Source organism: Oncorhynchus nerka, unplaced genomic scaffold (genome assembly GCF_034236695.1).
Source record: "Oncorhynchus nerka isolate Pitt River unplaced genomic scaffold, Oner_Uvic_2.0 unplaced_scaffold_843, whole genome shotgun sequence".
NCBI lineage: Eukaryota > Metazoa > Chordata > Actinopteri > Salmoniformes > Salmonidae > Oncorhynchus > Oncorhynchus nerka.
Window position 1 is genome coordinate 18,968 of NW_027040429.1, and position 24,830 is coordinate 43,797.

At 36.0% G+C, this 24,830-nt stretch overlaps 1 long non-coding RNA gene across 1 annotated transcript; it reads right to left on the minus strand.

The window, feature by feature from the left end:
* Nucleotides 1-3,086: 3,086 nt before the first annotated feature.
* Nucleotides 3,087-20,164, minus strand: LOC135571014 (uncharacterized). Its single transcript, XR_010463621.1, has 3 exons — nt 20,063-20,164; nt 19,733-19,827; nt 3,087-3,201 (listed from the first exon to the last, which is right to left on the minus strand). It is a non-coding gene; the product is annotated as an uncharacterized LOC135571014 (long non-coding RNA).
* Between the last annotated feature and the right edge of the window lie 4,666 nt (nt 20,165-24,830).

A 24,830-nucleotide genomic window follows, 5' to 3' on the forward strand; every position in this document is an offset into this window, starting at 1 on the left:
CTAACATAGTCTCATGTCTCTCTGTCTCTCTCTCTCTCTCTCTCTCTCTCAGCAGGTTAATTAGGTCCAGGTTAGGAAAAGGGTTAGCTAACATAGTCTCATCTGTCTCTCTCTCTCTCTCTCTCTCTCTCTCTCTCTCAGCAGGTTAATTAGGTCCAGGTTAGGAAAAGGGTTAGCTAACATAGTCTCATGTCTCTCTGTCTCTCTCTCTCTCTCTCTCTCTCTGTCTCTCTCTCTCTCTCTCTCTCTCTCTCTCTCTCTCTCTCTTCCTCTCGGGGCTGGTCTGTGCATGCTGAGTTGAAGACCCTCTCTCCAACACTGACAAACATGCTGCTGTACTGCAGGTTAGACTCTAACAGGGCTGTACTACAGGTTAGACTCTAACAGGGCCTGCTCTCTAACAGGGCTGTACAAACAGGTTAGACTCTAACAGGGCTGTACTGCAGGTTAGACTCTAACAGGGCTGTACTACAGGTTAGACTCTAACAGGGCTGTACTACAGGTTAGACTCTAACAGGGCTGTACTACAGGTTAGACTCTAACAGGGCTGTACTGTTAGACTCTAACAGGGCTGTACTGTTAGACTCTAACAGGGCTGTACTACAGGTTAGACTCTAACAGGGTTGTACTGCAGGTTAGACTCTAACAGGGCTGTACTACAGGTTAGACTCTAACAGGGCTGTACTACAGGTTAGACTCTAACAGGGCTGTACTACAGGTTAGACTCTAACAGGGCTGTACTGCAGGTTAGACTCTAACAGGGCTGTACTACAGGTTAGACTCTAACAGGGCTGTACTACAGGTTAGACTCTAACAGGGCTGTACTACAGGTTAGACTCTAACAGGGCTGTACTGTAGGTTAGACTCTAACAGGGCTGTACTGCAGGTTAGACTCTAACAGGGCTGTACTGCAGGTTAGACTCTAACAGGGCTGTACTGTTAGACTCTAACAGGGCTGTACTACAGGTTAGACTCTAACAGGGCTGTACTACAGGTTAGACTCTAACAGGGCTGTACTGCAGGTTAGACTCTAACAGGGCTGTACTACAGGTTAGACTCTAACAGGGCTGTACTACAGGTTAGACTCTAACAGGGCTGTACTACAGGTTAGACTCTAACAGGGCTGTACTACAGGTTAGACTCTAACAGGGCTGTACTGCAGGTTAGACTCTAACAGGGCTGTACTGTAGGTTAGACTCTAACAGGGCTGTACTGTAGGTTAGACTCTAACAGGGCTGTACTGCAGGTTAGACTCTAACAGGGCTGTACTACAGGTTAGACTCTAACAGGGCTGTACTGTTAGACTCTAACAGGGCTGTACTACAGGTTAGACTCTAACAGGGCTGTACTGCAGGTTAGACTCTAACAGGGCTGTACTGCAGGTTAGACTCTAACAGGGCTGTACTGCAGGTTAGACTCTAACAGGGCTGTACTGTTAGACTCTAACAGGGCTGTACTGCAGGTTAGACTCTAACAGGGCTGTACTACAGGTTAGACTCTAACAGGGCTGTACTGTTAGACTCTAACAGGGCTGTACTGTAGGTTAGACTCTAACAGGGCTGTACTACAGGTTAGACTCTAACAGGGCTGTACTGTTAGACTCTAACAGGGCTGTACTGTTAGACTCTAACGGGGCTGTACTACAGGTTAGACTCTAACAGGGCTGTACTACAGGTTAGACTCTAACAGGGCTGTACTGTTAGACTCTAACAGGGCTGTACTGCAGGTTAGACTAACAGGACTGTACTGTTAGACTCTAACAGGGCTGTACTACAGGTTAGACTAACAGGGCTGTACTGTTAGACTCTAACAGGGCTGTACTGCAGGTTAGACTCTAACAGGGCTGTACTGCAGGTTAGACTCTAACAGGGCTGTACTACAGGTTAGACTCTAACAGGGCTGTACTACAGGTTAGACTCTAACAGGGCTGTACTACAGGTTAGACTCTAACAGGGCTGTACTGTTAGACTCTAACAGGGCTGTACTACAGGTTAGACTCTAACAGGGCTGTACTGTTAGACTCTAACAGGGCTGTACTGCAGGTTAGACTCTAACAGGGCTATACTACAGGTTAGACTCTAACAGGGCTGTACTACAGGTTAGACTCTAACAGGGCTGTACTGCAGGTTAGACTCTAACAGGGCTGTACTACAGGTTAGACTCTAACAGGGCTGTACTGCAGGTTAGACTCTAACAGGGCTGTACTACAGGTTAGACTCTAACAGGGCTGTACTACAGGTTAGACTCTAACAGGGCTGTACTACAGGTTAGACTCTAACAGGGCTGTACTGTTAGACTCTAACAGGGCTGTACTACAGGTTAGACTCTAACAGGGCTGTACTGTTAGACTCTAACAGGGCTGTACTGCAGGTTAGACTCTAACAGGGCTGTACTACAGGTTAGACTCTAACAGGGCTGTACTGTTAGACTCTAACAGGGCTGTACTGCAGGTTAGACTCTAACAGGGCTGTACTGTTAGACTCTAACAGGGCTGTACTACAGGTTAGACTCTAACAGGGCTGTACTGCAGGTTAGACTCTAACAGGGCTGTACTACAGGTTAGACTCTAACAGGGCTGTACTGTTAGACTCTAACAGGGCTGTACTACAGGTTAGACTCTAACAGGGCTGTACTACAGGTTAGACTCTAACAGGGCTGTACTGCAGGTTAGACTCTAACAGGGCTGTACTACAGGTTAGACTCTAACAGGGCTGTACTACAGGTTAGACTCTAACAGGGCTGTACTACAGGTTAGACTCTAACAGGGCTGTACTGTTAGACTCTAACAGGGCTGTACTACAGGTTAGATTCTAACAGGGCTGTACTACAGGTTAGACTCTAACAGGGCTGTACTGCAGGTTAGACTCTAACAGGGCTGTACTGCAGGTTAGACTCTAACAGGGCTTTACTGCAGGTTAGACTCTAACAGGGCTGTACTGTTAGACTCTAACAGGGCTGTACTACAGGTTAGACTCTAACAGGGCTGTACTGTTAGACTCTAACAGGGCTGTACTGCAGGTTAAAGGATAATTCCCGAGAACCCAAAAGAACCCGCACGCACGCACACAGACACAAACACACACCTGTTCTCTTGTTGATGACCTCCACTATTGTAGAAGGGAAGTAGCCGACGCGGTCATTTCCTGTACGGTTGTCATGGATACAGCCCTTCCAGCGCCCGTCAACATGCTGCTCGAGAACCTGCCAGAGAAAACGAAGAAATTCAACGTGGCAGAGTAGAATATAATAAACAGAGAACAGAACAATAGAGTAGAATATAATAAACAGAGAACAGTAGAATAGAGTAGAATATAATAAACAGAGAACAGAACAACAGAGTAGAATATAATAAACAGAGAACAGAACAATAGAGTAGAATATAATAAACAGAGAACAGTAGAATAGAGTAGAATATAATAAACAGAGAACAGAACAATAGAGTAGAATATAATAAACAGAGAACAGAAGAATAGAGTACAATAGAGTAGAATATAATAAACAGAGAACAGTAGAATAGAGTACAATAGAGTAGAATATAATAAACAGAGAACAGTAGAATAGAGTACAATAGAGTAGAATATAATAAACAGAGAACAGAACAATAGAGTAGAATATAATAAACAGAGAACAGAAGAATAGAGTACAATAGAGTAGAATATAATAAACAGAGAACAGAACAATAGAGAGTAAACAGAGAACAGAACAATAGAGTAGAATATAATAAACAGAGAACAGTAGAATAGAGTACAATAGAGTAGAATATAATAAACAGAGAACAGAACAATAGAGTAGAATATAATAAACAGAGAACAGAACAATATAGTAGAATATAATAAACAGAGAACAGAAAAATAGAGTAGAATAGAGTAGAATATAATAAACAGAGAACAGAACAATAGAGTAGAATATAATAAACAGAGAACAGTAGAATAGAGTAGAATATAATAAACAGAGAACAGAACAACAGAGTAGAATATAATAAACAGAGAACAGTAGAATAGAGTAGAATAGAGTAGAATATACTAAACAGAGAGCAGAACAATAGAGTAGAATATAATAAACAGAGAACAGTAGAATAGAGTAGAATATAATAAACAGAGAACAGAAGAATGGAGTACAATAGAATAGAATATAATAAACAGAGAACAGTAGAATAGAGTACAATAGAGTAGAATATAATAAACAGAGAACAGAACAATAGAGTAGAATATAATAAACAGAGAACAGTAGAATAGAGTACAATAGAGTAGAATATAATAAACAGAGAACAGTAGAATAGAGTACAATAGAGTAGAATATAATAAACAGAGAACAGAACAATAGAGTAGAATATAATAAACAGAGAACAGTAGAATAGAGTACAATAGAGTAGAATATAATAAACAGAGAACAGTAGAATAGAGTAGAATATAATAAACAGAGAACAGAATATAATAAACAGAGAGCAGAACAATAGAGTAGAATATAATAAACAGAGAACAGAACAATAGAGTAGAATATAATAAACAGAGAACAGTAGAATAGAGTAGAATATAATAAACAGAGAACAGAACAACAGAGTAGAATATAATAAACAGAGAACAGAACAATAGAGTAGAATATAATAAACAGAGAACAGTAGAATAGAGTAGAATATAATAAACAGAGAACAGAACAATAGAGTAGAATATAATAAACAGAGAACAGAAGAATAGAGTACAATAGAGTAGAATATAATAAACAGAGAACAGTAGAATAGAGTACAATAGAGTAGAATATAATAAACAGAGAACAGTAGAATAGAGTACAATAGAGTAGAATATATAAACAGAGAACAGAGAACAGAACAATAGAGTAGAATATAATAAACAGAGAACAGAAGAATAGAGTACAATAGAATATAATAAACAGAGAACAGTAGAATAGAATATAATAAACAGAGAACAGAACAATAGAGTAGACTATAATAAACAGAGAACAGTAGAATAGAGTACAATAGAGTAGAATATAATAAACAGAGAACAGAACAATAGAGTAGAATATAATAAACAGAGAACAGAACAATAGAGTAGAATATAATAAACATAGAACAGAACAATAGAGTAGAATATAATAAACAGAGAACAGTAGAATAGAGTACAATAGAGTAGAATATAATAAACAGAGAACAGAACAATAGAGTAGAATATAATAAACAGAGAACAGAACAATATAGTAGAATATAATAAACAGAGAACAGAAAAATAGAGTAGAATAGAGTAGAATATAATAAACAGAGAACAGAACAATAGAGTAGAATATAATAAACAGAGAACAGTAGAATAGAGTAGAATATAATAAACAGAGAACAGAACAACAGAGTAGAATATAATAAACAGAGAACAGTAGAATAGAGTAGAATATAATAAACAGAGAACAGAACAATAGAGTAGAATATAATAAACAGAGAACAGTAGAATAGAGTAGAATATAATAAACAGAGAACAGAAGAATGGAGTACAATAGAATAGAATATAATAAACAGAGAACAGTAGAATAGAGTACAATAGAGTAGAATATAATAAACAGAGAACAGAACAATAGAGTAGAATATAATAAACAGAGAACAGTAGAATAGAGTACAATAGAGTAGAATATAATAAACAGAGAACAGTAGAATAGAGTACAATAGAGTAGAATATAATAAACAGAGAACAGAACAATAGAGTAGAATATAATAAACAGAGAACAGTAGAATAGAGTACAATAGAGTAGAATATAATAAACAGAGAACAGTAGAATAGAGTAGAATATAATAAACAGAGAACAGTAGAATAGAGTAGAATATAATAAACAGAGAGCAGAACAATAGAGTAGAATATAATAAACAGAGAACAGTAGAATAGAGTACAATAGAGTAGAATATAATAAACAGAGAACAGTAGAATAGAGTAAAATAGAGTAGAATATAATAAACAGAGAACAGAAGAATAGAGTACAATAGAGTAGAATATAATAAACAGAGAACAGAAGAATAGAGTACAATAGAGTAGAATATAATAAACAGAGAACAGAAGAATAGAGTACAATAGAGTAGAATATAATAAACAGAGAACAGTAGAATAGAGTAGAATATAATAAACAGAGAACAGAAGAATAGAGTAGAATATAATAAACAGAGAACAGTAGAATAGAGTAGAATATAATAAACAGAGAACAGAAGAATAGAGTAGAATATAATAAACAGAGAACAGAAGAATAGAGTACAATAGAGTAGAATATAATAAACAGAGAACAGAAGAATAGAGTACAATAGAGTAGAATATAATAAACAGAGAACAGAAGAATAGAGTAGAATATAATAAACAGAGAACAGTAGAATAGAGTAGAATATAATAAACAGAGAACAGTAGAATAGAGTAGAATAGAGTAGAATATAATAAACAGAGAACAGAACAATAGAGTAGAATATAATAAACAGAGAACAGTAGAATAGAGTAGAATATAATAAACAGAGAACAGAACAATAGAGTAGAATATAATAAACAGAGAACAGAAGAATAGAGTAGAATAGAGTAGAATATAATAAACAGAGAATATAATAAACAGAGAACAGTAGAATAGAGTAGAATAGAGTAGAATATAATAAACAGAGAACAGAACAATAGAGTAGAATATAATAAACAGAGAACAGTAGAATAGAGTAGAATAGAGTAGAATATAATAAACAGAGAACAGAACAATAGAGTAGAATATAATAAACAGAGAACAGTAGAATAGAGTAGAATAGAGTAGAATAGAGTAGAATATAATAAACAGAGAACAGTAGAATAGAGTAGAATAGAGTAGAATAGAGTAGAATATAATAAACAGAGAACAGAACAATAGAGTAGAATATAATAAACAGAGAACAGAACAATAGAGTAGAATATAATAACCAGAGAACAGAAGAATAGAGTAAAATAGAGTAGAATATAATAAACAGAGAACAGACGAATAGAGTACAATAGAGTAGAATATAATAAACAGAGAACAGTAGAATAGAGTAGAATAGAGTAGAATATAATAAACAGAGAACAGAACAATATAGTAGAATATAATAAACAGAGAACAGAAAAATAGAGTAGAATAGAGTAGAATATAATAAACAGAGAACAGAACAATAGAGTAGAATATAATAAACAGAGAACAGTAGAATAGAGTAGAATAGAGTAGAATATAATAAACAGAGAGCAGAACAATAGAGTAGAATATAATAAACAGAGAACAGTAGAATAGAGTAGAATAGAGTAGAATATAATAAACAGAGAACAGAACAATAGAGTAGAATATAATAAACAGAGAACAGAACAATAGAGTAGAATATAATAAACAGAGAACAGAAGAATAGAGTAGAATAGAGTAGAATATAATAAACAGAGAACAGTAGAATAGAGTAGAATATAGTAGAATATAATAAACAGAGAACAGAACAATAGAGTAGAATATAGTAGAATATAATAAACAGAGAACAGAACAATAGAGTAGAATATAATAAACAGAGAACAGTAGAATAGAGTAAAATAGAGTAGAATATAATAACCAGAGAACAGAAGAATAGAGTAGAATAGAGTAGAATATAATAAACAGAGAACAGTAGAATAGAGTACAATAGAGTAGAATATAATAAACAGAGAACAGTAGAATAGAGTACAATAGAGTAGAATATAATAAACAGAGAACAGAAGAATAGAGTAGAATATAATAAACAGAGAGCAGAACAATAGAGTAGAATATAATAAACAGAGAACAGTAGAATAGAGTAAAATAGAGTAGAATATAATAAACAGAGAACAGTAGAATAGAGTAGAATATAATAAACAGAGAACAGAACAATAGAGTAGAATATAATAAACAGAGAACAGAACAATAGAGTAGAATATAATAAACAGAGAACAGAACAATAGAGTAGAATATAATAAACAGAGAACAGAACAATAGAGTAGAATATAATAAACAGAGAACAGTAGAATAGAGTACAATAGAGTAGAATATAATAAACAGAGAACAGTAGAATAGAGTACAATAGAGTAGAATATAATAAACAGAGAACAGAACAATAGAGTAGAATATAATAAACAGAGAACAGAACAATAGAGTAGAATATAATAAACAGAGAACAGTAGAATAGAGTAGAATAGAGTAGAATATAATAAACAGAGAACAGAACAATAGAGTAGAATATAATAAACAGAGAACAGAAGAATAGAGTAGAATAGAGTAGAATATAATAAACAGAGAACAGTAGAATAGAGTAAAATAGAGTAGAATATAATAAACAGAGAACAGAAGAATAGAGTGCAATAGAGTAGAATATAATAAACAGAGAACAGTAGAATAGAGTACAATAGAGTAGAATATAATAAACAGAGAACAGAAGAATAGAGTACAATAGAGTAGAATATAATAAACAGAGAACAGAGTAGAATAATAAACAGAGAACAGTAGAATAGAGTAGAATATAATAAACAGAGAACAGTAGAAGAGTACAATAGAGTAGAATATAATAAACAGAGAACAGTAGAATAGAGTAGAATAGAGTAGAATATAATAAACAGAGAACAGTAGAATAGAGTAGAATAGAGTAGATTAGAGTAGAATATAATAAACAGAGAACAGTAGAATAGAGTAGAATATAATAAACAGAGAGCAGAACAATAGAGTAGAATATAATAAACAGAGAACAGTAGAATAGAGTAGAATAGAGTAGAATATAATAAACAGAGAACAGAACAATAGAGTAGAATATAATAAACAGAGAACAGAACAATAGAGTAGAATATAATAAACAGAGAACAGAAGAATAGAGTAGAATAGAGTAGAATATAATAAACAGAGAACAGTAGAATAGAGTAGAATATAGTAGAATATAATAAACAGAGAACAGAACAATAGAGTAGAATATAATAAACAGAGAACAGTAGAATAGAGTAAAATAGAGTAGAATATAATAACCAGAGAACAGAAGAATAGAGTAGAATAGAGTAGAATATAATAAACAGAGAACAGTAGAATAGAGTACAATAGAGTAGAATATAATAAACAGAGAACAGTAGAATAGAGTACAATAGAGTAGAATATAATAAACAGAGAACAGAACAATAGAGTAGAATATAATAAACAGAGAGCAGAACAATAGAGTAGAATATAATAAACAGAGAACAGTAGAATATAGTAAAATAGAGTAGAATATAATAAACAGAGAGCAGAACAATAGAGTAGAATATAATAAACAGAGAACAGTAGAATAGAGTAAAATAGAGTAGAATATAATAAACAGAGAACAGTAGAATAGAGTAGAATATAATAAACAGAGAACAGAACAATAGAGTAGAATATAATAAACAGAGAACAGAACAATAGAGTAGAATATAATAAACAGAGAACAGAAGAATAGAGTAGAATATAATAAACAGAGAACAGTAGAATAGAGTACAATAGAGTAGAATATAATAAACAGAGAACAGTAGAATAGAGTACAATAGAGTAGAATATAATAAACAGAGAACAGTACAATAGAGTAGAATATAATAATAGAGAACAAACAGAGAATATAATAAACAGAGAACAGAAGAATAGAGTAGAATATAATAAACAGAGAACAGAAGAATAGAGTACAATAGAGTAGAATATAATAAACAGAGAACAGTAGAATAGAGTACAATAGAGTAGAATATACTAAACAGAGAACAGAACAATAGAGTAGAATATAATAAACACAGAACAGTAGAATAGAGTAGAATAGAGTAGAATATAATAAACAGAGAACAGAACAATAGAGTAGAATATAATAAACAGAGAACAGTAGAATAGAGTAAAATAGAGTAGAATATAATAAACAGAGAACAGAACAATAGAGTAGAATATAATAAACAGAGAACAGAACAATAGAGTAGAATATAATAAACAGAGAACAGAAGAAATAGAGTAGAATATAATAAACAGAGAACAGTAGAATAGAGTACAATAGAGTAGAATATAATAAACAGAGAACAGAGAACAGAGTACAATAGAGTAGAATATAATAAACAGAGAACAGAACAATAGAGTAGAATATAATAAACAGAGAACAGAACAATAGAGTAGAATATAATAAACAGAGAACAGAAGAATAGAGTAGAATATAATAAACAGAGAACAGAAGAATAGAGTACAATAGAGTAGAATATAATAAACAGAGAACAGTAGAATAGAGTACAATAGAGTAGAATATAATAAACAGAGAACAGAACAATAGAGTAGAATATAATAAACACAGAACAGTAGAATAGAGTAGAATAGAGTAGAATATAATAAACAGAGAACAGAACAATAGAGTAGAATATAATAAACAGAGAACAGAAGAATAGAGTAGAATAGAGTAGAATATAATAAACAGAGAACAGTAGAATAGAGTAAAATAGAGTAGAATATAATAAACAGAGAACAGAAGAATAGAGTACAATAGAGTAGAATATAATAAACAGAGAACAGTAGAATAGAGTAGAATATAGTAGAATATAATAAACAGAGAACAGAACAGTACAATAGAGTAGAATATAATAAACAGAGAACAGTAGAATAGAGTAGAATATAATAAACAGAGAACAGTAGAATAGAGTAGAATATAATAAACAGAGAACAGTGGAATAGAGTACAATAGAGTAGAATATAATAAACAGAACAGAACAATAGAGTAGAATATAATAAACAGAGAACAGTAGAATAGAGTAGAATAGAGTAGAATATAATAAACAGAGAACAGAACAATAGAGTAGAATATAATAAACAGAGAACAGTAGAATAGAGTAGAATAGAGTAGAATATAATAAACAGAGAACAGAAGAATAGAGTAGAATATAATAAACAGAGAACAGAACAATAGAGTAGAATATAATAAACAGAGAACAGTAGAATAGAGTAGAATATAATAAACAGAGAACAGTAGAATAGAGTAGAATAGAGTAGAATATAATAAACAGAGAACAGAACAATAGAGTAGAATATAATAAACAGAGAACAGAAGAATAGAGTAGAATAGAGTAGAATATAATAAACAGAGAACAGAACAATAGAGTAGAATATAATAAACAGAGAACAGTAGAATAGTAGAATAGAGTAGAATATAATAAACAGAGAGCAGAACAATAGAGTAGAATATAATAAACAGAGAACAGTAGAATAGAGTAGAATAGAGTAGAATATAATAAACAGAGAACAGAACAGAAGAATATAATAAACAGAGAACAGAACAATAGAGTAGAATATAATAAACAGAGAACAGAAGAATAGAGTAGAATAGAGTAGAATATAATAAACAGAGAACAGTAGAATAGAGTAGAATATAGTAGAATATAATAAACAGAGAACAGAACAATAGAGTAGAATATAGTAGAATATAATAAACAGAGAACAGAACAATAGAGTAGAATATAATAAACAGAGAACAGTAGAATAGAGTAAAATAGAGTAGAATATAATAAACAGAGAACAGAAGAATAGAGTAGAATAGAGTAGAATATAATAAACAGAGAACAGTAGAATAGAGTACAATAGAGTAGAATATAATAAACAGAGAACAGTAGAATAGAGTACAATAGAGTAGAATATAATAAACAGAGAACAGAACAATAGAGTAGAATATAATAAACAGAGAGCAGAACAATAGAGTAGAATATAATAAACAGAGAACAGTAGAATAGAGTAAAATAGAGTAGAATATAATAAACAGAGAACAGTAGAATAGAGTAGAATATAATAAACAGAGAACAGAACAATAGAGTAGAATATAATAAACAGAGAACAGAACAATAGAGTAGAATATAATAAACAGAGAACAGAACAATAGAGTAGAATATAATAAACAGAGAACAGAACAATAGAGTAGAATATAATAAACAGAGAACAGTAGAATAGAGTACAATAGAGTAGAATATAATAAACAGAGAACAGTAGAATAGAGTACAATAGAGTAGAATATAATAAACAGAGAACAGTACAATAGAGTAGAATATAATAAACAGAGAACAGAACAATAGAGTAGAATATAATAAACAGAGAACAGAAGAATAGAGTAGAATATAATAAACAGAGAACAGAAGAATAGAGTACAATAGAGTAGAATATAATAAACAGAGAACAGTAGAATAGAGTACAATAGAGTAGAATATACTAAACAGAGAACAGAACAATAGAGTAGAATATAATAAACACAGAACAGTAGAATAGAGTAGAATAGAGTAGAATATAATAAACAGAGAACAGAACAATAGAGTAGAATATAATAAACAGAGAACAGAAGAATAGAGTAGAATAGAGTAGAATATAATAAACAGAGAACAGTAGAATAGAGTAAAATAGAGTAGAATATAATAAACAGAGAACAGAAGAATAGAGTACAATAGAGTAGAATATAATAAACAGAGAACAGTAGAATAGAGTACAATATAGTAGAATATAATAAACAGAGAACAGAAGAATAGAGTACAATAGAGTAGAATATAATAAACAGAGAACAGTAGAATAGAGTAGAATATAATAAACAGAGAACAGTAGAATAGAGTAGAATATAATAAACAGAGAACAGTGGAATAGAGTACAATAGAGTAGAATATAATAAACAGAGAACAGTAGAATAGAGTAGAATAGAGTAGAATATAATAAACAGAGAACAGTAGAATAGAGTAGAATAGAGTAGATTAGAGTAGAATATAATAAACAGAGAACAGTAGAATAGAGTAGAATAGAGTAGAATATAATAAACAGAGAGCAGAACAATAGAGTAGAATATAATAAACAGAGAACAGTAGAATAGAGTAGAATAGAGTAGAATATAATAAACAGAGAACAGAACAATAGAGTAGAATATAATAAACAGAGAACAGAACAATAGAGTAGAATATAATAAACAGAGAACAGAAGAATAGAGTAGAATAGAGTAGAATATAATAAACAGAGAACAGTAGAATAGAGTAGAATATAATAAACAGAGAACAGAACAATAGAGTAGAATATAGTAGAATATAATAAACAGAGAACAGAACAATAGAGTAGAATATAATAAACAGAGAACAGTAGAATAGAGTAAAATAGAGTAGAATATAATAACCAGAGAACAGAAGAATAGAGTAGAATAGAGTAGAATATAATAAACAGAGAACAGTAGAATAGAGTACAATAGAGTAGAATATAATAAACAGAGAACAGTAGAATAGAGTACAATAGAGTAGAATATAATAAACAGAGAACAGAACAATAGAGTAGAATATAATAAACAGAGAGCAGAACAATAGAGTAGAATATAATAAACAGAGAACAGTAGAATAGTAAAATAGAGTAGAATATAATAAACAGAGAGCAGAACAATAGAGAATATAATAAACAGAGAACAGTAGAATAGAGTAAAATATAATATAATAAACAGAGAACAGAATATAATAAACAGAGAATAGAGTAGAATATAATAAACAGAGAACAGAACAGAGAATATAATAAACAGAGAACAGAAGAATAGAGTAGAATATAATAAACAGAGAACAGTAGAATAGAGTACAATAGAGTAGAATATAATAAACAGAGAACAGTAGAATAGAGTACAATAGAGTAGAATATAATAAACAGAGAACAACAATAGAGTAGAATATAATAAACAGAGAACAGAACAATAGAGTAGAATATAATAAACAGAGAACAGAAGAATAGAGTAGAATATAATAAACAGAGAACAGAAGAATAGAGTACAAAGAGTAGAATATAATAAACAGAGAACAGTAGAATAGAGTACAATAGATAGAATATACTAAACAGAGAACAGAACAATAGAGTAGAATATAATAAACACAGAACAGTAGAATAGAGTAAAATAGAGTAGAATATAATAAACAGAGAGCAGAACAATAAGAATATAATAAACAGAGAACAGAAAGAATAGAATACAATAGAACAGAACAATATAATAAACAGAGAACAGTAGAATAGAGTAGAATAGAGTAGAATATAATAAACAGAGAACAGAACAATAGAGTAGAATATAATAAACAGAGAACAGTAGAATAGAGTAAAATAGAGTAGAATATAATAAACAGAGAGCAGAACAATAGAGTAGAATATAATAAACAGAGAACAGTAGAATAGAGTAAAATAGAGTAGAATATAATAAACAGAGAACAGAACAATAGAGTAGAATATAATAAACAGAGAACAGAACAATAGAGTAGAATATAATAAACAGAGAACAGAAGAATAGAGTAGAATATAATAAACAGAGAACAGTAGAATAGAGTACAATAGAGTAGAATATAATAAACAGAGAACAGTAGAATAGAGTACAATAGAGTAGAATATAATAAACAGAGAACAGTACAATAGAGTAGAATATAATAAACAGAGAACAGAACAATAGAGTAGAATATAATAAACAGAGAACAGAAGAATAGAGTAGAATATAATAAACAGAGAACAGAAGAATAGAGTACAATAGAGTAGAATATAATAAACAGAGAACAGTAGAATAGAGTACAATAGAGTAGAATATACTAAACAGAGAACAGAACAATAGAGTAGAATATAATAAACACAGAACAGTAGAATAGAGTAGAATAGAGTAGAATATAATAAACAGAGAACAGAACAATAGAGTAGAATATAATAAACAGAGAACAGAAGAATAGAGTAGAATAGAGTAGAATATAATAAACAGAGAACAGTAGAATAGAGTAAAATAGAGTAGAATATAATAAACAGAGAACAGAAGAATAGAGTACAATAGAGTAGAATATAATAAACAGAGAACAGTAGAATAGAGTACAATATAGTAGAATATAATAAACAGAGAACAGAAGAATAGAGTACAATAGAGTAGAATATAATAAACAGAGAACAGTAGAATAGAGTAGAATATAATAAACAGAGAACAGTAGAATAGAGTAGAATATAATAAACAGAGAACAGTGGAATAGAGTACAATAGAGTAGAATATAATAAACAGAGAACAGAACAATAGAGTAGAATATAATAAACAGAGAACAGTAGAATAGAGTAGAATAGAGTAGAATATAATAAACAGAGAGCAGAACAATAGAGTAGAATATAATAAACAGAGAACAGTAGAATAGAGTAGAATAGAGTAGAATATAATAAACAGAGAACAGTAGAATAGAGTAGAATATAATAAACAGAGAACAGAACAATAGAGTAGAATATAATAAACAGAGAACAGTAGAATAGAGTAGAATATAATAAACAGAGAACAGTAGAATAGAGTACAATAGAGTAGAATATAATAAACAGAGAACAGAACAATAGAGTAGAATATAATAAACAGAGAACAGTAGAATAGAGTAGAATAGAGTAGAATATAATAAACAGAGAACAGAACAATAGAGTAGAATATAATAAACAGAGAACAGTAGAATAGAGTAGAATATAGTAGAATATAATAAACAGAGAACAGTAGAATAGAGTAGAATATAATAAACAGAGAACAGTACAATAGAGTAGAATATAATAAACAGAGAACAGAACAATAGAGTAGAATATAATAACCAGAGAACAGAAGAATAGAGTAGAATAGAGTAGAATATAATAAACAGAGAACAGTAGAATAGAGTACAATAGAGTAGAATATAATAAACAGAGAACAGTAGAATAGAGTAAAATAGAGTAGAATATAATAAACAGAGAACAGAAGAATAGAGTAGAATAGAGTAGAATATAATAAACAGAGAACAGTAGAATAGAGTACAATAGAGTAGAATATAATAATCAGAGAACAGAAGAATAGAGTAGAATAGAGTAGAATATAATAAACAGAGAACAGTAGAATAGAGTACAATAGAGTAGAATATACTAAACAGAGAACAGAACAATAGAGTAGAATATAATAAACAGAGAACAGTAGAATAGAGTAGAATAGAGTAGAATATAATAAACAGAGAGCAGAACAATAGAGTAGAATATAATAAACAGAGAACAGTAGACTAGAGTACAATAGAGTAGAATATAATAAACAGAGAACAGTAGAATAGAGTAGAATAGAGTAGAATACAATAAACAGACAACAGAACAATAGAGTAGAATAGAGTAGAATATAATAAACAGAGAACAGAACAATAGAGTAGAATATACTAAACAGAGAACAGTAGAATAGAGTAGAATATAATAAACAGAGAACAGTAGAATAGAGTAGAATATAGTAGAATATAATAAACAGAGAACAGTAGAATAGAGTAGAATAGAGTAGAATATAATAAACAGAGAACAGTAGAATAGAGTACAATAGAGTAGAATATAATAAACAGAGAACAGTAGAATAGAGTAGAATATAATAAACAGAGAACAGAAGAATAGAGTAGAATATAATAAACAGAGAACAGAACAATAGAGTACAATAGAGTAGAATATAATAAACAGAGAACAGTAGAATAGAGTACAATAGAGTAGAATATAATAAACAGAGAACAGTAGAATAGAGTAGAATATAATAAACAGAGAACAGAAGAATAGAGTAGAATATAATAAACAGAGAACAGTAGAATAGAGTACAATAGAGTAGAATATACTAAACAGAGAACAGAACAATAGAGTAGAATATAATAAACAGACAACAGTAGAATAGAGTAGAATAGAGTAGAATATAATAAACAGAGAACAGTAGAATAGAGTAGAATAGAGTAGAATATAATAAACAGAGAACAGAAGAATAGAGTAGAATAGAGTAGAATATAATATCCTCTATCCTTCTCTAACTGTTCCTGTTATCTCCTGTACCTATCCCCTATCCTTCTCCAACTGTGCCTGTTATCTCCTGTACCTATCCTCTATCCTTCTCTACCTGTTCCTGTTATATCCTGTACCTATCCTCTATCCTTCTCTAACTGTTCCTGTTATCTCCTGTATCTATCCTTCTCTAACTGTTCCTGTTATCTCCTGTATCTATCCTCTATCCTTCTCTAACTGTGCCTGTTATCTCCTGTACCTATCCTCTATCCTTCTCTACCTGTTCCTGTTATCTCCTGTACCTATCCTCTATGCTTCTCTAACTGTGCATGTTATCTCCTGTACCTATCCTATATCCTTCTCTACCCGTTCCTGTTATCTCCTGTACCTATCCTCTATCCTTCTCTAACTGTTCCTGTTATCTCCTGTATTTATCCTTCTCTAAATGTTCCTGTTATCTCCTGTATCTATCCTGTATCCTTCTCTAACTGTTCCTGTTATCTCCTGTATCTATCCTCTATACTTCTCTACCTGTTCCTGTTATCTCCTGTATCCATCCTTCTCTACCTGTTCCTGTTATCTCCTGTATTTATCCTTCTCTAACTGTTCCTGTTATCTCCTGTATCTATCCTCTATCCTTCTCTAAATGTGCCTGGTATCTCATGTACCTATCCTCTATCCTTCTCTACCTGTTCCTGTTATCTCCTGTACCTATCCTCTATCCTTCTCTACCTGTTCCTGTTATCTCCTGTACATATCCTCTATCCTTCTCTACCTGTTCCTGTTATCTCCTGTACCTATCCTCTATCCTTCTCTACCTGTTCCTGTTATCTCCTGTACCTATCCTCTATCCTTCTCTACCTGTTCCTGTTATCTCCTGTATCTATCCTCTATCCTTCTCTACCTGTTCCTGTTATCTCCTGTACCTATCCTCTATCCTTCTCTACATGTTCCTGTTATCTCCTGTATCTATCATCTATCCTTCTCTAACTGTGCCTGTTATCTCCTGTACCTATCCTCTATCCTTCTCTACCTGTTCCTGTTATCTCCTGTACCTATCCTCTATCCTTCTCTACCTGCTCCTGTTATCTCCTGTACCTTTCCTTCTCTACCTGTTCCTGTTATCTCCTGTACCTATCCTCAATCCTTCTCTACCTGTTCCTGTTATCTCCTGTATCTATCCTCTATCCTTCTCTAACTGTTCCTGTTATCTCCTGTATCTATCCTCTATCCTTCTCTAACTGTTCCTGTTATCTCCTGTATTTATTCTCTATCATTCTCTAACTGTTCCTGTTATCTCCTGTGCCTATCCTATATCCTTATCTAACTGTTCCTGTTATCTCCTGTATCTATCCTTCTCTAACTGTTCCTGTTATCTCCTGTACCTATCCTCTATCATTCTCTAACTGTTCCTGTTATCTCCTGTATTTATCCTCTATCATTCTCTAACTGTTCCTGTTATCTCCTGTGCCTATCCTATATCCTTCTCTAACTGTTCCTGTTATCTCCTGTATCTATCCTTCTCTACCTGTTCCTGTTATCTCCTGTATCTATCCGTCTCTACCTGTTCCTGTTATCTCCTGTATCTATCCTCTATCCTTCTCTAACTGTTCCTGTTATCTCCTGTATCTATCCGTCTCTACCTGTTCCTGTTATCTCCTGTACCTATCCTCTATCCTTCTCTAACTGTGCCTGTTATCTCCTGTATCTATCCGTCTCTACCTGTTCCTGTTATCTCCTGTACCTATCCTCTATCCTTCTCTACCGGTTCCTGTTATCTCCTGTACCTATCCTCTATCCTTCTCCACCTGTTCCTGTTATCTCCTGTATCTATCCTCTATCCTTCTCTAACTGTTCCTGTTATCTCCTGTATCTATCCTCTATCCTTCTCTAACTGTTCCTGTTATCTCCTGTATCTATCCGTCTCTACCTGTTCCTGTTATCTCCTGTATCTATCCTCTATCCTTCTCTAACTGTTCCTGTTATCTCCTGTATCTATCCTTCTCTAACTGTTCCTGTTATCTCCTGTATCTATCCTTCTCTGACTGTTCCTGTTATCGCCTGTATCTATCCTCTATCCTTCTCTACCTGTTCCTGTTATCTCCTGTACCTATCCTCTATCCTTCTCTACCGGTTCCTGTTATCTCCTGTATCTATCCTCTATCCTTCTCTACCGGTTCCTGTTATCTCCTGTATCTATCCTCTATCCTTCTCTACCTGTTCCTGTTATCTCCTGTACCTATCCTCTATCCTTCTCTACCTGTTCCTGTTATCTCCTGTACCTATCCTTCTCTAACTGTGCCTGTTATCTCCTGTACCTATCCTCTATCCTTCTCTACCTGTTCCTGTTATCTCCTGTATCTATCCTCTATCCTTTTCTAAATGTTCCTGTTATCTCCTGTACCTATCCTCTATCCTTCTCTACCTGTTCCTGTTATCTCCTGTATCTATCCTCTATCCTTCTCTAACTGTTCCTGTTATCTCCTGTATCTATCCTCTATCCTTCTCTAACTGTTCCTGTTATCTCCTGTACCTATCCTCTATCCTTCTCTAACTGTTCCTGGTATCTCCTGTATATATCCTTCTCTACCTGTTCCTGTTATCTCCTGTATTTATCCTCTATCATTCTCTAACTGTTCCTGTTATCTCCTGTATCTATCCTCTATCCTTCTCTACCTGTTCCTGTTATCTCCTGTACCTTTCCTTCTCTACCTGTTCCTGTTATCTCCTGTACCTATCCTCAATCCTTCTCTACCTGTTCCTGTTATCTCCTGTACACTCTGACTCAGTGAAAACACAGTCAGGAGATCAACAGGAAAAGATACAGGATCAACAAGAAGATACCCACAGCTGTGTGTGTGTGTGTGTGTGTGTGTGTGTGTGTGTGTGTGTGTGTGTGTGTGTGTGTGTGTGTGTAAATGCATTGTGTGTGGTGTGTGTGTGTGTGTGTGTGTTTGTGTGTAAATGCATGTGTGTGTGTGTGTGTGTGTGTGTGTGTGTGTGTGTGTGTGTGTGTGTGTGTGTGTGTGTGTGTGTGTACCGTGATGACGTCCCCAGCCTTGATGTTGAGGCTGGTCAGGTCGTAGTTGTTGCAGTAATCCTTCAAGGCCCTGACCTGGAGGGCTGCTGACGCATCTGAGAGAGACACAACGGTTTAATATCACACACACACCACACACACACTGCACTTACACACAGACACAGACACACACACACACCACACCACACTGCACTTACACACACACACACACACACACACACACACACACACACACACACACACACTGCACTTACACACACACACACTACACACACACACACACACACTGCACTTACACACACCACACACCACACACACACACACCTGTACCTCTGAGTAGCTGTTTGATCTCTCTGCTGGCCTGTGAAGCAGAGAACTGGTAAACTATGTCCAGGGCAGTCTGGCTGTAGGTGTTCCTCACAGCTGCATTGATACCACTCTGTAGGGACAGGGATTAGGGTTAGGATTATGGTTAGCATTAGGGTTAGGGTTAGGGTAAGGATAAGGGTTAGGGTTAGGGTTATAGTTAGGATTAGGGTTAGGATTATGGTTAGGATTAGGGTTAGGGTTAGGATAAGGGTTAGGTTTAGGATTAGGGTTAGGATAAGGGTTAGGGTTAGGTTTAGGATAAGGGTTAGGGTTATAGTTAGGGTTAGGATTATGGTTAGGATAAGGATTAGGGTTAGGGTTAGGTTTAGGGTTAGGATTAGGATTATGGTTAGGATTAGGGTTAGGGTTAGGATAAGGATTAGGTTTAGGATTAGGATAAGGATAAGGGTTAGGGTTATAGTTAGGGTTAGGATTAGGATTATGGTTAGGATAAGGATTAGGGGTAGGGTTAGGTTTAGGATAAGGGTTAGGGTTATAGTTAGGATTAGGGTTAGGATTAGGATTAGGGGTAGGGTTAGGATAAGGATTAGGTTTAGGATTAGGGTTAGGATAAGGGTTAGGGTTATAGTTAGGATTAGGATTAGGGTTAGGATAAGGATTAGGTTTAGGATTAGGGTTAGGATTAGGGTTAGGATTAGGGTTAGGATTAGGATTATGGTTAGGGGCAAGGCTCAGGGTTAGGGATTCTTTAACAACCAGGGTTGGGCTCAATTACATTTCAATTACAGTAAATTCAGGAAGTCCACTAGTGCCTCTACCCTGGTTCTAATTCACTAGTGCCTCTACCCTGGTTCTAATTCACTAGTGCCTCTACCCTGGTTCTAATTCACTAGTGCCTTTACCCTGGTTCTAATTCACTAGTGCCTTTACCCTGGTTCTAATTCACTAGTGCCTCTACCCTGGTTCTAATTCACTAGTACCTCTACCCTGGTTCTAATTCACTAGTGGCTCTACCCTGGTTCTAATTCACTAGTGCCTCTACCCTGGTTCTAATTCACTAGTGCCTCTACCCTGGTTCTAATTCACTAGTGCCTTTACCCTGGTTCTAATTCACTAGTGCCTCTACCCTGGTTCTAATTCACTAGTGCCTTTACCCTGGTTCTAATTCACTAGTGCCTCTACCCTGGTTCTAATTCACTAGTGCCTTTACCCTGGTTCTAATTCAGTAGTGCCTCTACCCTGGTTCTAATTCACTAGTGCCTTTACCCTGGTTCTAATGCACTAGTGCCTCTACCCTGGTTCTAATTCACTAGTGCCTCTACCCTGGTTCTAATTCACTAGTGCCTCTACCCTGGTTCTAATTCATGAGTGCCTCTACCCTGGTTCTAATGCACTAGAGCCTCTACCCTAGTTCTAATTCACTCATGCCACTACCCTGGTTCTAATTCACTAGTGCCTCTACCCTGGTTCTAATGTACTAGTGCCACTACCCTGGATCTAACCCTGCACTAGTGTCTCTACCCTGGTTCTAACCCTGCACTAGTGCCTCTACCCTGGTTCTAATGCACTAGTGTCTTTACCCTGGTTCTAACCCTGCACTAGTGCCTCTACCCTGGTTCTAATGTACTAGTGCCTCTACCCTGGTTCTAATGTACTAGTGCCACTACCCTGGATCTAACCCTGCACTAGTGCCTCTACCCTGGTTCTAATGTACTAGTGCCTCTACCTTGGTTCTAACCCTGCACTAGTGCCTCTACCCTGGTTCTAATGCACTAGTGTCTTTACCCTGGTTCTAACCCTGCACTAGCGCCTCTACCCTAGTTCTAACCCTGCACTAGCGCCTCTACCCTGGTTCTAATGCACTAGTGTCACTACCCTGGTTCTAACCCTGCACTAGCGCCTCTACCCTGGTTCAAACCCTGCACTAGCGCCTCTACCCTGGTTCTAACCCTGCACTAGTGCCACTACCCTGGTTCTAACCCTGCACTAGCGCCTCTACCCTGGTTCTAACCCTGCACTAGCGCCTCTACCCTGGTTCTAACCCTGCACTAGTGTCACTACCCTGGTTCTAACCCTGCACTAGTGTCACTACCCTGGTTCTAACCCTGCACTAGCGCCTCTACCCTGGTTCTAACCCTGCACTAGTGTCACTACCCTGGTTCTAACCCTGCACTAGTGTCACTACCCTGGTTCTAACCCTGCACTAGTGTCACTACCCTGGTTCTAACCCTGCACTAGTGTCACTACCCTGGTTCTAACCCTGCACTAGTGCCTCTACCCTGGTTCTAACCCTGCACTAGTGTCACTACCCTGGTTCTAACCCTGCACTAGCGCCTCTACCCTGGATCTAACCCTGCACTAGCGCCTCTACCCTGGTTCTAACCCTGCACTAGTGTCACTACCCTGGTTCTAACCCTGCACTAGTGCCTTTACCCTGGTTCTAACCCTGCACTAGTGCCTCTACCCTGGTTCTAACCCTGCACTAGTGCCTTTACCCTGGTTCTAACCCTGCACTAGCGTCACTACCCTGGTTCTAACCCTGCACTAGTGCCTTTACCTTGGTTCTAACCCTGCACTAGTGTCACTACCCTGGTTCTAACCCTGCACTAGCGCCTCTACCCTGGATCTAACCCTGCACTAGTGTCACTACCCTGGTTCTAACCCTGCACTAGTGCCACTACCATGGTTCTAACCCTGCACTAGTGTCACTACCCTGGTTCTAACCCTGCACTAGTGTCACTACCCTGGTTCTAACCCTGCACTAGTGTCACTACCCTGGTTCTAACCCTGCACTAGCGCCTCTACCCTGGATCTAACCCTGCACTAGCGCCTCTACCCTGGTTCTAACCCTGCACTAGCGCCTCTACCCTGGATCTAACCCTGCACTAGCGCCTCTACCCTGGTTCTAACCCTGCACTAGTGTCACTACCCTGGTTCTAACCCTGCACTAGCGCCTCTACCCTGGATCTAACCCTGCACTAGCGCCTCTACCCTGGTTCTAACCCTGCACTAGCGCCTCTACCCTGGTTCTAACCCTGCACTAGCGCCTCTACCCTGGTTCTAACCCTGCACTAGCGCCTCTACCCTGGTTCTAACCCTGCACTAGCGCCTCTACCCTGGTTCTAACCCTGCACTAGTGCCACTACCCTGGTTCTAACCCTGCACTAGTGTCACTACCCTGGTTCTAACCCTGCACTAGTGTCACTACCCTGGTTCTAACCCTGCACTAGCGCCTCTACCCTGGTTCTAACCCTGCACTAGCGCCTCTACCCTGGTTCTAACCCTGCACTAGCTACCCTGGTTCTAACCCCCTAGTTCTACCCTGGTTCTAACCCTGCACTAGCGCCTCTACCCTGGTTCTAACCCTGCACTAGCGCCTCTACCCTGGTTCTAACCCTGCACTAGCGCCTCTACCCTGGTTCTAACCCTGCACTAGCGCCTCTACCCTGGTTCTAACCCTGCACTAGCGCCTCTACCCTGGTTCTAACCCTGCACTAGCGCCTCTACCCTGGTTCTAACCCTGCACTAGCGCCTCTACCCTGGATCTAACCCTGCACTATTGATACATTTACACAAAAAAGGCAGAAGTGAGGCTGAACCTGTTGAGGTGTGTTTAAAAGAGAGGGGAATTCTGAGAAAAGCTTCCGAGTTCAGTGGTTTCAAGAACCTTTTGTAAAGGGAACGATCAAGGCCACATCAGGTTAGTTAGTTAGTGTTGGACTGATGCTAAAGGAACGATCAAGGCCACATCAGGTTAGTTAGTGTTGGACTGATGCTAAGGGGACGATCAAGGCCAAATCGGGTTAGTTAGTGTTGGACTGATGCTAAAGGGGACGATCAAGGCCACATCAGGTTAGTTAGTGTTGGACTGATGCTAAAGGGGACGATCAAGGCCACATCAGGTTAGTTAGTGTTGGACTGATGCTAAAGGGGACGATCAAGGCCACATCAGGTTAGTTAGTGTTGGACTGACGCTAAAGGGGACGATCAAGGCCACATCAGGTTAGTTAGTGTTGGACTGATGCTAAGGGGACGATCAAGGCCACATCAGGTTAGTTAGTGTTGGACTGATGCTAAAGGGAACGATCAAGGCCACATCAGGTTAGTTAGTGTTGGACTGATGCTAAAGGGAACGATCAAGGCCACATCAGGTTAGTTAGTGTTGGACTGATGCTAAGGGAACGATCAAGGCCACATCAGGTTAGTTAGTGTTGGACTGATGCTAAGGGAACGATCAAGGCCACATCAGGTTAGTTAGTGTTGGACTGATGCTAAAGGAACGATCAAGGCCACATCAGGTTAGTTAGTGTTGGACTGACGCTAAAGGGGACGATCAAGGCCACATCAGGTTAGTTAGTGTTGGACTGATGCTAAGGGGACGATCAAGGCCAAATCCGGTTAGTTAGTGTTGGACTGATGCTAAGGGAACGATCAAGGCCACATCAGGTTAGTTAGTGTTGGACTGATGCTAAAGGGAACGATCAAGGCCACATCAGGTTAGTTAGTGTTGGACTGTGTTGGATCTGCCACATCAGGTTAGTTAGTGTTGGACTGATGATCAAGATCAAGGCCACATCAGGTTAGTTAGTGTTGGACTGATGCTAAGGGAACGATCAAGGCCACATCAGGTTAGTTAGTGTTGGACTGATGCTAAAGGGAACGATCAAGGCCACATCAGGTTAGTTAGTGTTGGACTGATGCTAAGGAACGATCAAGGCCACATCAGGTTAGTTAGTGTTGGACTGATGCTAAGGGAACGATCAAGGCC